The sequence below is a fragment of the Aethalodelphis obliquidens genome, unplaced genomic scaffold (assembly GCF_003676395.1).
Source record: "Aethalodelphis obliquidens isolate GAN/ISIS:26980383/991018 unplaced genomic scaffold, ASM367639v1 scaffold47, whole genome shotgun sequence".
In the NCBI taxonomy this organism is placed as follows: Eukaryota; Metazoa; Chordata; class Mammalia; order Artiodactyla; family Delphinidae; genus Aethalodelphis; species Aethalodelphis obliquidens.
In genome coordinates this window covers 16133118-16147025 of record NW_020837991.1, presented here as the reverse complement: position 1 = coordinate 16147025, position 13908 = coordinate 16133118, and the positions used below count along the sequence as shown (strand labels likewise).

The following is a 13908-nucleotide window of genomic DNA, read 5'->3' as shown; positions in this document are numbered from 1 at the left end:
ACAAACTTTTATTTAGCTACCAATCCCATAAATGGTCAAACAGTTGACAATGGTAAAGTTTGTTTCAGTAACAAAGCCTCTCAAAGAAAGGGAGATTTGGATGCCTTTCAATAAAATAAATTCCTTTCTTCTCAGATGACATGTAAACTGATGTCATTTCTCATTCCATAATAAAAAAAAAAGACGAAACTTGTTATGGTTTGCAGTATTCCAGTGATGACATTCTTCCTCAAAGTAATCTAAAAAAAGACATTGTGAGCAAACTTGTACTTCCCTGCCAGAAATGCATGCCTGGCCATAATGCAAGCCTTTCATATTTAGCCATTTAGATAATGGTTTCTACATGAACTTTCATAACATTTATTTACTGCCATAAATGAATGGACCAAGCACTGTTGGAAGCCAGGAATCCAGTTCCTCAGCAGTTAGACTTCTCACTACCTTATCTCCACATTATAAAGAGTGCTCTGAAACTTGTCTTTCCTGTCAGTATTACAGAGGCAATGTGAAACGTATGAGTATCTTGATTTTGAATTTTTACAGTTTCGCCTGCTTGTGAAATATTTTAGCCCCACTCCATGAAGACTATACTCTAGTTATAAATATTTCAATTCCCCAGCCCCCCTTTTTAGGGTGTATCAACCACGTTTTCCTTCCCCTCCCCTCCTACTGACTGATTCATGCATTCTCTGAGTTGTTGCTGCAGAAAAAAGCAGGCAGAGAAAAAAAAAAAAAAGCAGGCAGAGACTGCCTAATTCTAAGACAAGGCTTTCTATATATTCATCTGGATAAAATGGTGAAATATGACTTGGGCTGATCTGCGAATGAGGGTTGAACCAGGATAGATGTGTTAATCACTGAATGGAGAAAGGCATCTTGCTGTAATAGGTTTTTTATTTACATGATAGAGGTGATGGATGGTGATTCTGCCCTGGAAGAGTTTGAATTCAAGGTGGCTTTGCTAAGCAGACGTCTGACTTGTTGAAGTCCTGCCACCCCCCTCTGGTCCCTACGTGCTGAGGTGTGGTGTTCCCGCTGGTTGAACTGGTTAAACTGGACAAACCACAGCCTCTTAGAGCAGGCTCTCAGGCCATGGCCTCCGGGCTGGCTCCTGCCCTGGCAGGAAGCTGTGCCCACGTGCTTGTCTTCCTCGCCTCCCAGTCTGTTGGCACCAGGCACAGCCAGGCAGGAGCAGGGGATGGCTGTTGACAGGGCAGTCGGTGTCTGACTCTGGCCTGCTCTAGAAACACTATTCCAGAGTCTTCCCAGCTCTTGGCTGGCATCCTGCAATGGACTGGGATTCTAGACCAAATTTTAGGACCCTCATTCTTGGTGGCCAGAAAGCACAGAACCAGATGCAGCTGTGGAGGAAGGTGGTGGAGAAAGGTAAAATAAAATAAAATTAGAATTTCTTTTTAAACACAGTATTTATAAAATATTTTTATACAACAGACACGTATTTTTTTCTCGTAAAGTAATCGTATTGTCTGAAGGGGGGAAAAGAACTTCAATAAGACAGGTAGAAGGAAAGAAAACAATTAGAACACTTTACTATGGGAAAGCAGAGACATATCTAGCTGCTAACATTTGCTGTTCTTACAGCTGTAAAGAAATCTCTGGTGTCCATATGAACAGATATGCACATAATTGCAAAAGATCCTCAAATACCAGAGGGCCCCCAAAGAACTTGTATTTGACTCTACAGTTTAACTGTCACATGTATCTACCTATATCTGTGCCTACTTGCTGAGTAGAGATAAAGAGAGAAATGGAGCAAAATCCTTGTTTTGACAAAGGGCGCAGGAGAATGGGGGAGTCGTTTCCATAAAAGGTAGTAAGTGTAATGATGCAATTATGGTATGGATTCTTAGGAAGCAGTTTAACTGTCTTCACATCCCTACTGTCTAGCACAGGGCTTGATGAGTGGTAGGTCTTCATATTTGTTGAAATTTGTGCTTTGGCTGCAATCAACATGAGTTTGAGCCATTTCAGCACACACTAATTCTTTAAGTGATTTTCACTCATCCCATTTATTCATCCATTCACTGAGAAAATACTTACGAGACAGAGCTACCATACAAGACCAGAAGTATATGTAATGAATATCAGTGCAATTCCATACTAAATTTTGACATTTGCTTAGGTAATCTAGACAGTGTTTTTTTTTTTGCTAGTGAAGTGGTATTGTATATAGAGGTTGTTTAGTACATTAAAAGATAGGCAAAATGGATTATTTATTGCAGAAGATTGCTTCATTAATTAAAATGTATATATTAATTATATACTTCCTAGGCTGGTGAAGATCTGATTTTATTTATAATAATCACAGTGCTGTAGAATGAGTCCAGAACAATTCTGGAGAATGTTTCCCTTCCTTTTGACTCCCATGTGGGTGATTTCCAAGGGTCTCTACATCTCTGACCTAGGAGAAACCTTCGTCAATCTTTGTGAATTTCCTCCTTTACAAGAGCGATATGTGCTGACTCTGCTTCCTTACCTCATACCCATTCATTTAAAACATTTATTGTGAAATATTTCAGAAGGGAACGTGTAAAGAAGGGCACAGTAAAGACCTGTGTTTCACCACTCAGCTTATCAAATAAAACATTACCAACAAAATTGATGCTCCTGTCCACTTGCATCTCACTTCCTTCAAATATAACTATCTTAAATTTGGATTTGATAATTATCATTATCAAATTAGCTAATTATCAAATTAGATATTATCAAATTAGATGATTAGCTAATTATCAAATTAGCTAATTATCATTAGCTATGCATGCATGCCTAATCATTACACCATATTGTTTTCCATATTTTTAAACTTTACATGATGGTATTATACTGTATGTGTCATTCTATCACTTGGCATCTTGGTATTTTCATTCATTATTGGGTTGGTGAGGTTCATCCATGATGGTGTTGTTCTACTGTATGACATTCCCCAATGTGTTTCCACACTCTCCTGTTGACGGACATCTACTTTACTTGCAAATTTTGTGTCAAGGGGTCAAGACAGATTTGTCAGTATCACTTGGTGCCAAAAGGGACTCGTTGGCAGGAAAGTGGTCGGAGTCCAGCATCCTTTCTAGAGGCGTGCTTGAGCTCCAGTGCATGTGGAAGCACTGTGGGACAGGTCTCCTGTGGACAGATCCCACCAGTGGGATGTTTCCCACCTTGTTGCTCTCCCTTTCTGAGAGCTGAACAGGAGAAGAGCCTTGGAGGACTTGGGAACAGACTGCTTTGGCATCAAACAGTCTAAGGGTAAAGCGTGAGCTGTTTGCAGTTGTTGGGAACATAAGCTGCCTCATCCGTGGAGGTTTGCGGGACCGTGGGAGGTGCAGCCCCTCCTCCTGGGGAGAAGCCTCTAATGCAGTTAATTTCTTACCAGGCGGTTTAGAGGGAGCGTCTTATGGATTGACATTTGTCACTACAAATCAATTTTTTCTTGTTTCAAATAATGTTGCCATGATCATGTCTCCTTGTGTACATGTGCAAGAGTTGCGAAGGGTATACACCTAGGAATAGAATTGCTGAATTGTGGGGATTATGCCTTGTCAGATTTACCGGAGGTTTACATTTGTTCTTCAAATCATTGAACCAATTTATACTACCACCAGTCATACATAAGAGTAATATATTGCTTCACATCCTCGCCAACAATTGATATTGTCCAAATTTATTAATTTTTGCTGATTTGATAGATGGTATGAGATGGAACCTCAGAGAGGTGTTTTGATTATGATTAAGATTGAGCAGGTTATCTTATATCTGTTGGTCACTTACATCTCCTCTTTTATGAATTGCTTTTTCTGTCTTTCTCCCATATTTTTTTTCTGTGAATTGTCTTTTTCTTTCTGACTTGTAGGTGTCTTACATTATGGATGTTTACTTTGAATAGATCTGTATGTTGCAAATACTTCTCCCATTCTGTAGTTGGTTTTTTTGTTGTTGTTGTTTTATTTAGAAAAACAAAGCAAAACTTTTAATGGTCTTGTGATTAACAGAACTTAAATATTTGGATGTAACAGCATCTATAATTATTAAGCCTAGTTTCAAAGAACTTTCTTTATTCTTAACTACTGTGAGTTTGGCTTTAATTCATTTTTACTCTATTTTTTAAAAGACTATTTTTATTCTTTTACTAACTACTCAAAATTCTATATGCACGCTTAACTTAATTTAATAACTATCTCTTCTGATATGAAAAAACCCTTACTAATTCTTTATTATTGTACAGTGTTTTAGTTCTATCTTGTTTTTGTACTTCCCTAATTCAACACTATCATATTGTATTTCTTATCACCAGTTTGATTAGATTCACCTATGCATTTAAGAATCTCTTTGCTGACCATTCGTTTCAGACTTTGTCTAGTTATTCTTTTAGTGAAAGTCTATTCATAGTAAACTAAAAGTTTTGTCAGAAAATATATTTCTTTGATCTCATTCTTTAGTGGGGATTTAGCTAGGTATGAAATTGTAAGTTGAAGTTACTTTCTCATGGCTTCTAAGAGATATTCTGTTATTTTAATTCTAATTTCTTTGTAGGTGTCCTTCTAATATGTTTTTTGGAAGGTGCTTTCTCTCTGGCTGCTTTTAAGGTCATGTTTGTCTTTGGTGGCCTGTAGTATTGCTATGGTATGTCTAGGTGTGGATTAAAAAAACAGACATTTTCCTTTAAAATTTTTGTATTTCTGAATCTGAGGATTCATGGTTTTTATCAAGGACACTTTTTGGTCATTTATGTTTTTAAATATTGTCTTTTTCTAGAACTCCAATTAGATGTATGTTAAATGTCATTTCATTTTCCATTTCTCTTAAGTCTTTTTCATATTTTTCATCTCATTGGTTCTACTTGCTACATCCTATAAACTTAAAAAAATCTATCTTCCTGTTCATTAATTCTTTCTTCTATATTCTGTCCAATTTTAAACCATTTAATTTTTCATTTCAATAAGTATATTTCAGTTATATTTCAGTGATTACATTTTAATTTCTACAAGTCTAATTTGGTTTTTTAAGATTTCTTATTTGTATTTTGTTATCTTTCACAAATTTTGATATATGAAATTCTGGGAAGTCTACTTTTGAAGGTTTTATTTCTACAAACTCTTTCCTCTGGTAGCCTGTATCCTCATATGTTTTTTAAGCTAAGCTCTTTTATTTTAACATCTTTATTGGAGTATAATTGATTTACAATGGTGTGTTAGTTTCTGCTTTATAACAAAGTGAATCAGCTGTACATATACATATATCCCCATATCTCCTCCATCTTGCATCTCCCTCCCTCCCACCCTCCTTATCCCACCCCTCTAGGTGGTCACAGAGCACCGAGCTGATCTCCCTGCGCTATGTGGCTGCTTCCCACTAGCTATCGATTTTACATTTGGTAGTGTATATATGTCCATGCCACCCTCTCACTTTGTCCCAGCTTACCCTTCCCCTTCCCCATGTCCTCAAGTCCATTCTCTACATCTGTGTCTTTGTTCCTGTCCTGCCCCTAGGTTCTTCAGAATGCTTTTTTTTTTTTAGATTCCATATATATGTGTTAGCATATGGTATTTGTTTTTCTCTTTCTGACTTACTTCACTCTGTATGACAGACTCTAGGTCCGTCCACCTCACTACAAATAATTTCGTTTCTTTTTATGGCTGAGTAATATTCCATTGTATATATGTGCCACATCTTCTTTATCCATTCATCTGTCGGTGGACACTTAGGTTGCTTCCATGTCTTGGCTATTGTAAATATAGAGCTGCAATGAACATTGTGGTACATGACTCTTTTTTTTTTTTTTTTTTTTGTGGTACGCAGGCCTCTCACTCTTGTGGCCTCTCCCGTTGCGGAGCACAGGCTCTGGACGCGCAGGCTCAGCGGCCGTGGCTCATGGGCCTAGCCGCTCCGCGGCACGTGGGATCTTCCCGGACCGGGGCACGAACCCGTGTCCCCTGCATCGGCAGGCGGACTCTCAACCACTGCACCACCAGGGAAGCCCCGACATGACTCTTTCTGAATTACCAAAAATTTGGTTTTCTCAGCATATATGTCCAGGAGTGGGATTGCTGGGTCATAAGGTAGTTCCTTTTTTAGTTTTTTTAAGGAACCTCCATACTGTTCTCCATAGTGGCTGTATCAAGTTACATTCCCACCAACAGTGCAAGAGGGTTCCCTTTTCTCCACACCCTCTCCAGCATTTTGAAGTATAGTTGACTTACAGTATTATATTAGTTCCAGGTGTACAATATAGTGATTCGACATTTTTATCGGTTATTTTGTGTTGAGAATTTATATCTGACTGCTCTTTATCTGTGGCAATCCTGAGAGCTTGGGATGAGTGTTTATTCCTTTGCATTTGCTTCTATCACACACCCTGGGATGCTACCCAATTAGGACAACATTCAGTTAGTGTTTTGGCTCATGGTTTTCCAAACCCTGGCGTTGTATACATTTAAGCCCCAGGCTCACATGGAATAGGCCTGTATTTTAAAATTCTTGGTCTGGGGGGAGGAGTAGGAAAGTCAATATACCAGCTCTAGGAAACAAAATTTTGATTTTCCCCCAGTTAAATTTGATCTTCAGGTAAATAATAAACACTTTGATTAGTTTTAATTTGTCCTACGAAATATTGCTCCTGGATTTTATCTGGTTACTTATGGCCAGGATAATGAGAGGTTTTGTTTTCCTGAGAAGAGCTGAAACTGATATCTTTCTGTATCATATTCCTTTGTAGGTGAATAGAATTTTTTTTTTTTCTAATCCATCATTTCATGGAGCATCTACAAAGTTCTTGGGTTTTCATGGGCACCTAAGTGCCAGCTCCCCACCTTGTGGAGGCTTTGTGCCCCGTTCCCCACGTTCTAGGTCCCTGGAATGGGAAAATTCCATGAGCATACTTACTGACCCAGCATTTGCTTTCCTGTGTGGTTTTCTGTTTCCTTTTTGGGTTGGTCATTTGGTTTTTTTAGCACTTAGGATTTTTCCCTTTCTTTCAAGTGAGATACGTGTTTTAAAGGGTGTTTGCTGTGTTTTCATCAGTTACATTACTGGAAGCAGAACCACTTCCATTCACTCCTCACCAAGCCCTAACCCTTACCACTGATCTAAAATTGTCCTCTGAACATTCTGCCTGGGATGCTTTATTGCTAATTCCACTGCCCCTTCTTGAGAGCTGCCTACCTGACAACTCTCATTCCTTGACTCCCCTTTCTTGTTCACTGACTCTTGTGACTCCAGTTTCTTCATATTTTTTTGCCTCTCTGACCAGCCATTGTCAGTCTTCTCTAATGGGTCTCTTTCCTTCTGTTTCTCCTTTGGAATAAACATGGCTCCTGGATAATTAGTATACTCCGAAGCTAGTGTCCTGATCTCTAAAGTCTGCAGGCTAGCTTTCACATTGTTTTCTACGGGGATCTTTTTTAGAAAACAGATCTTATGAGTATTCTTGCCTTTGAAAATCTTTGATAACTTCTAACTGCCAAAATATATCATCTTAGCCTTAAAATTCCTCCATAGTATGACTCTTAGCTACTCCTTCTCCAATGTTCTCAGCTACCAAACTCTCTACTCACTACACTGCTCTGTGCTTCTTGGGCCATGTTGCCATTTCACTCCTTCTGTCTTTGTTCATAACCCTGGAGTGTCTACTGTTTGCTGCCTGCATATTGACATCAGACCCTTCCTCCAAGGTTACGGTCAGATTTCACCTTGGTGGAGGTGTGACCCATTCCTACCTTCAGCAGGCTGCTCCCTTGCACTTTATTCATGCTTTTGCTACAACACGTATATTTTGTGCTATCATAGTTATTTTTGTCTCTCGTATTTTGGGGGTACAAATTATTGTTTTTCATCTTATTACCTTAATTCTGAGCACAATAGTGTATATTTGGTAGCCTTCAACAAATTCGTTGATTATTTAATAAAGGTGCTTTTCTTTAGTGGTTATGAGGGCATATTAGATAGACTTATAGTATCACACCAGGTTTTATTCAAAAAATGAAGATCAGCTTAGAAAAACTGCTAGAGCTGCATAGCAGTATGAATCTTCGTTTTCATTTTGGAAGAGTATTTCCCTTCATCTCCTATATTATCAGGGGAGTTTGACTTCTATGTTGGATTTTCTTGCGGACCGGTGGTTACAAGACTAGGGATTCCTAGAATTTGATGGAATGGTCCTCCCAGAAAATGTCCAGAAACCTCCACGGCCTTTGAAGTATGTTGGTTCGTTTCCCCAAATTCCTTTTTTCCTTTCTTTACTTTAAAATGATCACAATGCATACATTAAAGCAGAGGTAGGCAGCTTATGCCTATTTGGTATATTGTTCTAATACATTGCACAATTATATCACCTTCTAGTGTCTGCAACACCTATGAATCTCATCCTCCTTCCTTTTTCTCTGTCTAGGGTTGGCAGATTTTGCAAATTAAAGACATCCAGCAAAATTTGAATTTCAGAGAAACAACGTATACTCTTTTTAGTATATGTCTCAATGTCACATGGGACATACAGTAAAAAAAGAAAAGTCATTGTTTATCTGAAATTCAAATTTAACTGGGCATCTTGTATTTTGTCTGACAACCCTGTGTCTCTACCACTTCCAGCTTCCTGATGCTTATCATCCTAATCATCTAAAAAGGACACAAAGCCTTTCCACATTCAGAAATGAAGATTCCCTACTAGTGATTTTCCCTGGAAAACTCTCAAAGGTTTCCTCCCTTGCAAATTTTAAGTGTGGAGAGGAATGTAACATGGCAACAGGATAATTAATTCTAAAGCAGGGTGGTGAAAAAATAGTATTGTAGTGAAAAACTGGTCTCAGCTGTGGGAGTTGACTAACAAATATGTCTCTGATCATTTTTCCGATACAACTAATGTATTGTGTCAGGCACATCTGGGGGACACACACTCTGTAACTCAGTAAAAATGCTTGAGGGAAAGCATGCGTGTGTGTATGTGTTGAGTTAAACAGCCCTTTGTTATGAGGGAGAGGGGCCATGAACACTGTGCCGAAATGCAAACTAATTGATGGACAGTATAATCACCACCTTAGTTAGCACCCCGGGACTCTTTTCATACCAGCTAGCTGTAAATTTAAATGGAAACCAAAAGGCTAGTACTCAGCCTATAACTCTGCATTCCATTACTTCATGTCTGAAATATTCAATGACTAAGAGAGAGGCTTAACAGATAATAGCTGGAGAGGAGCTGCATGGTGATTAAGGTAAGACTGAAGTGGTTGGTAAAAACCTCCAGCTAACCATGTACAGATAAGGGCTTCTGTTTGAGGGATTAAACTCTATTCTCTGCTCAGAATGCATTTCTGAGTGCTGAACAGCCCAGCGATCTCTTTCATTCAGCCGTAGCCCAAGACAGTATGTTCTTCTCTAGATTATATGGTTTGGGTTAAGATGGCTCTATTCATGAGCCCAGTCAATCATGGTATATTTATCTTTTAGATGCCTGCTATTGAGTGTCATTGAAACAACTTGAGTTTTCTAATCAGACTGATTTGTGTTCAAATCCCACCCAGCTCTGCCCCTTGAATCATGGCATAAACTTTCTGAACCTTTTTGATATTCAAGTATAAAGTGAAGTTGATACTATCCATCTCTCAGGGTTGGATGTCGATTGACCAGGTTTATTACCTGCAAACTGCTTAGATTTTATTGCTTCATGAAAGGTAGGCTTGTCCCTCTCCATCTATATGCTTTCTTACATTCTACTCTTCGCTTAAGCCTGATGGCAGTGATGCTGCTTCCTACCATCATATGCTTCCTGCTTGCACTTTTGACTCTTTCGAGACACCTTAATTTGAAGGTGTGTGACCTAACACAAGTTTGTATGCCCGATGCAAAGTGAGGCCAAACAAACCTAAATGTCAGAGTTTGGAGCAAAGGAAGGTTTATTGCAGGGCCAAGCAAGGAGAATGGGTGGCTTACATGCAAAAATCCAAACTCCCTAATCATTTCTGGGGAGAAGTTTTATAGGCAAAATTTAGGGTGAAGGCTTCAGGGTGTGACTTTCTTCGGATTGGTTGGTGGTGAGGTAACAGGGTGGTGCTCCAGGAATCTTGTGCTCATCCTGAAGTTACCATCCTCTACCTGGGTAGAGACCTTAGTTCCTACGTAAGAACTCAAAGATATTGTTATATATAGTCCTTGAGGAGGAACCAGGGCCCTGCCCCACAGCTACACTGTTGTTTCTTGACTTCTCCTCCTTTGTTTCTGCATCTCCTCCCTTCCTTGTTAAGCAAGGGAATCTGCCCTTTGGAACTTGTTTGAATCTGCCCTTTGGAGCTCAGGGAAGGTCAAGGAAGCTGAATGAAACCTGTTTCCTACAAATAAGGAACCGGGGACACAGAAAGTGTTTGTTCCCGGGAGGGGCCCACAGGATCCTGCTCTGTTTCAGGTGCACCACCAGTGATGGAGAACGTTTACTCTGGGCTGGAAATGGCAGAAGGCTGTTCTTTTCCAGGCTGGCTGCAACCAGTGGGCACTGGCTGCCAGCAGTAGTGTATCGGGGAAGGCCATGAGACTGCCTGGTGTGCTGAGACACAACCCCTGACTGACTGATGAAGGCCACCGCTGGCCCAGGAGGGGAGAGCAGTGGTATCTGTGCTGTGTGGTTGATAAGGTTCCCCTCGGTCAAGTTATGCAGCAGGGAGTTTGCCTTCAGGAACGTTACCTTCCCTATCTGCACCCTTTCTTCCACTTTTTGTGTCACCTTCCTGAGCTCACTAGTGTTTACATACTGGCTGTGGGACAGAAAATGAAAGACGAACTCATTCATTTCTCTTAGGATTTGGGGACTGGGAAATCACATCCATCTGCAGAGTGCCATGAAGGGAAAGCCAAAGTGCTCTGAGCTAGCCTTAGCTGCCTGTCTTCCCAGACGCAAGCTGGTGGTCCTCAGCCTGTATACGTGGCTGCCATGTGGCAGCCCTGTGCAGGAGGAGTGTGGAGGAAAGCAGGTCTCTCAAATCATCCATCAAGTCCTTTGCAGTTCTAACCTCCAAAAACAGGTTCGAGGAATCTGGCTTTATATGCAATGTGTTCAAAAAGAAAATCCTGTTACATCCAGGGGCCTATGGGGATGATTTCTTTAGTTTCTGGGAAAGGCCGAACAATCCAAAATACCTTCCTTGATTTTGGCTATCGACTGTATTCTCGCTGATGATGGTTGTGAAACAGGAGGGAAGGGGGCAGGGCACGACCTTTAAAAGAATGACATCGCCTGAGGACATGACATAAGCTAATTAGAACCAAATAGGTCCAAGATGGCAGACTAGTCGGCTTCCACTAGACCTGGAGCCTCAGTATATGCTCATTATAACACATCAGCAAGCTAAATGACACACCCGTGTACGATGACAGTTCCAAGGCTGAACATAAAGGTCAAAAAGTGGGCGATGACCCAATCCCTGGAAATCCCCACCCCTTCCCCCAACTAGCTGGAATACTCCTCCCACTCATTAGCCTATGAAATTACCCACCCCTTTAAAAACTGACAACCCCATACCCTGGTGCCACTCTTGCCTTCTGAGATGGCCCACACTCTGTCTGTGGAGTGTGTTTCTCTCTAAGTAAATCCACTCCTTACCTATCACTTTGTCTCTCACTGAATTCTTTCTGCAGTGAGACATCATGAACGTGAGCTTCATTAAGTCCTGAGACCAGGTGTGTGATCTCAGTTAAAAGACCATAGATTCAAGTCTCAATCTGGGTTTTGGCTGGATTCGAGTCCTGGCATGTGGGTTCAAGTCCCAATCTGAGACGCACAGTTTCAGTTTCATTTCTTTAACTCAAACCTCTGTTAAAATGTAAGTTTTCCTGAAAGAACCTTAGGATGGCAGCATAGAAGAGAATATTTTAAGAGCGATGAAAGAAATGAGAAAGAAAAATTATATCACTGTAAATGCAAAATGTAGACTTCCCAGAAGGAGTTGGACAATCCTGAAGCAGATAGGGTAAGATAGAAGAGTTCTGGGGCATTTCAGCCTTTCACACATCTATACGTTATGCTTAAATAAGGCCATCTGATCAGTTTTTAAAAGTAATATTTGTTCTGATTATTATGGTAGAAATTTTGCAAAAATGTGGAAAGAATACAAAAGAAAATGAAAATTTCTAATAATCTCACAGGAAGGATTGACCCAGTTGGCTAACATTTTGGTGCATTTCCTTCTAGTCTTTTTTCTGCATAGATATTTACATATTTGCATATAAACTATCAACCCCAGCAGCCCTTGTTTGCCTGAGGCTACCAAATAAGGTCACCTTATTAGTTTTCTTTAAACTTCATTTGTTTTTTGTTTTTTTAAAAAAACAAACATTTACTGTCTCAGTTTCTGTGGGTCAGGAGTTTAGGAGTGCCTTAGTTGGATGGTTCTAACTCAGGGTCTCTCATGAAGTTGCAATCTGGGTGTCAGTAAGCTGTACTCATCTGAAGACTTGACTGGGACTGGAGGACCTGCTTCCAAGAAGGCCCACTCTTACAGCTGCTGGCTGGAGTTCCCACGTCCTCACCATGTGTGTCTTTCCATAAGGCTGCTTGAGTGTCCTCACAACATGGCAACTGGCTTCCCCAGAGTGATGATTCTCAAAAGGGCAAGGAGGGAGTCCCAGTGTCCTGGCCTTGGAAGTTACACAGGGTTACTTCCATCTTATTCTGTTCATTAGGAGGAAGTCAGGAAGCCCAGCCCACACTCAAGGGCTCCACAAAGTGACCTTGCAATTCCTTGGGCTTGGTCTTGCGGCTTGCTTGCTTTGACCTTCATTTTTAATGTCCAGTTATGCTAACTTGAGTTCCAACAATGGAGTTGCCAGATAGTGTTCCTCAGAAGCTTCTGAGAGTTTTTCAGAGGCTCAGTCTCATAAATGCTCAGAAATAGGCCTGTTCTGCTGTGGCATCCACTGCATACAACCATGCTGTGACAGCCGCTGGCCTTGTGACATGACCCGTTAGGTGCTTCTTCCCCTGGTCCTCCCTTGGTGACCACTAGTGATATCATCACTCCACCTTTTGGAACAGAACACTGATTATCCCGTGGCCTTTCCCTCCAGTTCTTGGGACAGCCCTTTTCTAAATCCCCAATGCGCAGCTGAAAAAAGGCTGCGTTTTTCAGAAGAATTCACTGAAGTTTAGGGGACACAGAAGAGAAATGTAACATAGAAAACAACTTAAAACTGCTTCTAGAAATGCCTACTCATAAAGTTGAACTGGCCACAGCCTTGGAGGGAATGGAAATCCACCCACTCCAGGACAGTCCAAGAGTTGCCTTCTTCACTTTTCACTGACTGCCTCTGTGTTAACCCCTTTTACAGAATGATTAAAAGTAGGGACTTCCATTCCCTGCAGAGAATAGAAGACCCTAACTCCAGCTACACGGGCATGGTCTATCTGGCCGTGGGGGCAGATGACTCACTCATACCAGTCTTAGAGAACATTTCCCAAAGTCAAGGCTATTGCTGCATCAAGCCCAACATGGACCTTGATTTCCAGATCACTTCCAATGTCACACGAACAGAAGATCAGACTCCTCCATATTCTAGCTACACCTTCTGCAAAAAAACTGCTCAAGAACAGCATCACATCTCTTTAAGGACAAGCAGTGATTTGAAGGTATATAGCCATCTAAGTCCAGGTTTAGAGAAAAAATATTCTCTAAAGGATCTGATCTTCAGAGGCGTAATTTTTAAATGCAGCTGTTTTACATTTATTAAACAGAACATCTCAGTCAGATCCTTCTGCATGTAGATTGCTTCAACACATTTACATATTCACTCTTGCTTTACATTGCATAACTTCAAGGGACCACACAGAAGCCAGGAAGTCTCCCCAGACACAAAGTGAGACGTTGCATGCAAATTGTAAAACAATGATTTTTAAAATAAGTCTTCAGGTCAAATCTC

At 40.5% G+C, this 13908-nt stretch overlaps 1 protein-coding gene across 2 annotated transcripts in view; it reads left to right on the top strand.

The window, feature by feature from the left end:
- The window catches only part of NCKAP5 (NCK associated protein 5), a 1064528-nt gene that overhangs the window by 27296 nt on the left and 1023324 nt on the right, over positions 1–13908 (top strand). Inside the window, exon 1 of one of the 2 annotated variants that reach the window (XM_027082617.1) lies at positions 1190–1386. The exons of the other annotated variant lie outside the window; for it this stretch is intronic. The gene's annotated coding sequence lies outside the window, so the exon portion shown is untranslated. Of the gene's footprint in view, positions 1–1189; positions 1387–13908 lie in introns of those variants that run through there. 2 annotated transcript variants of the gene reach the window in all.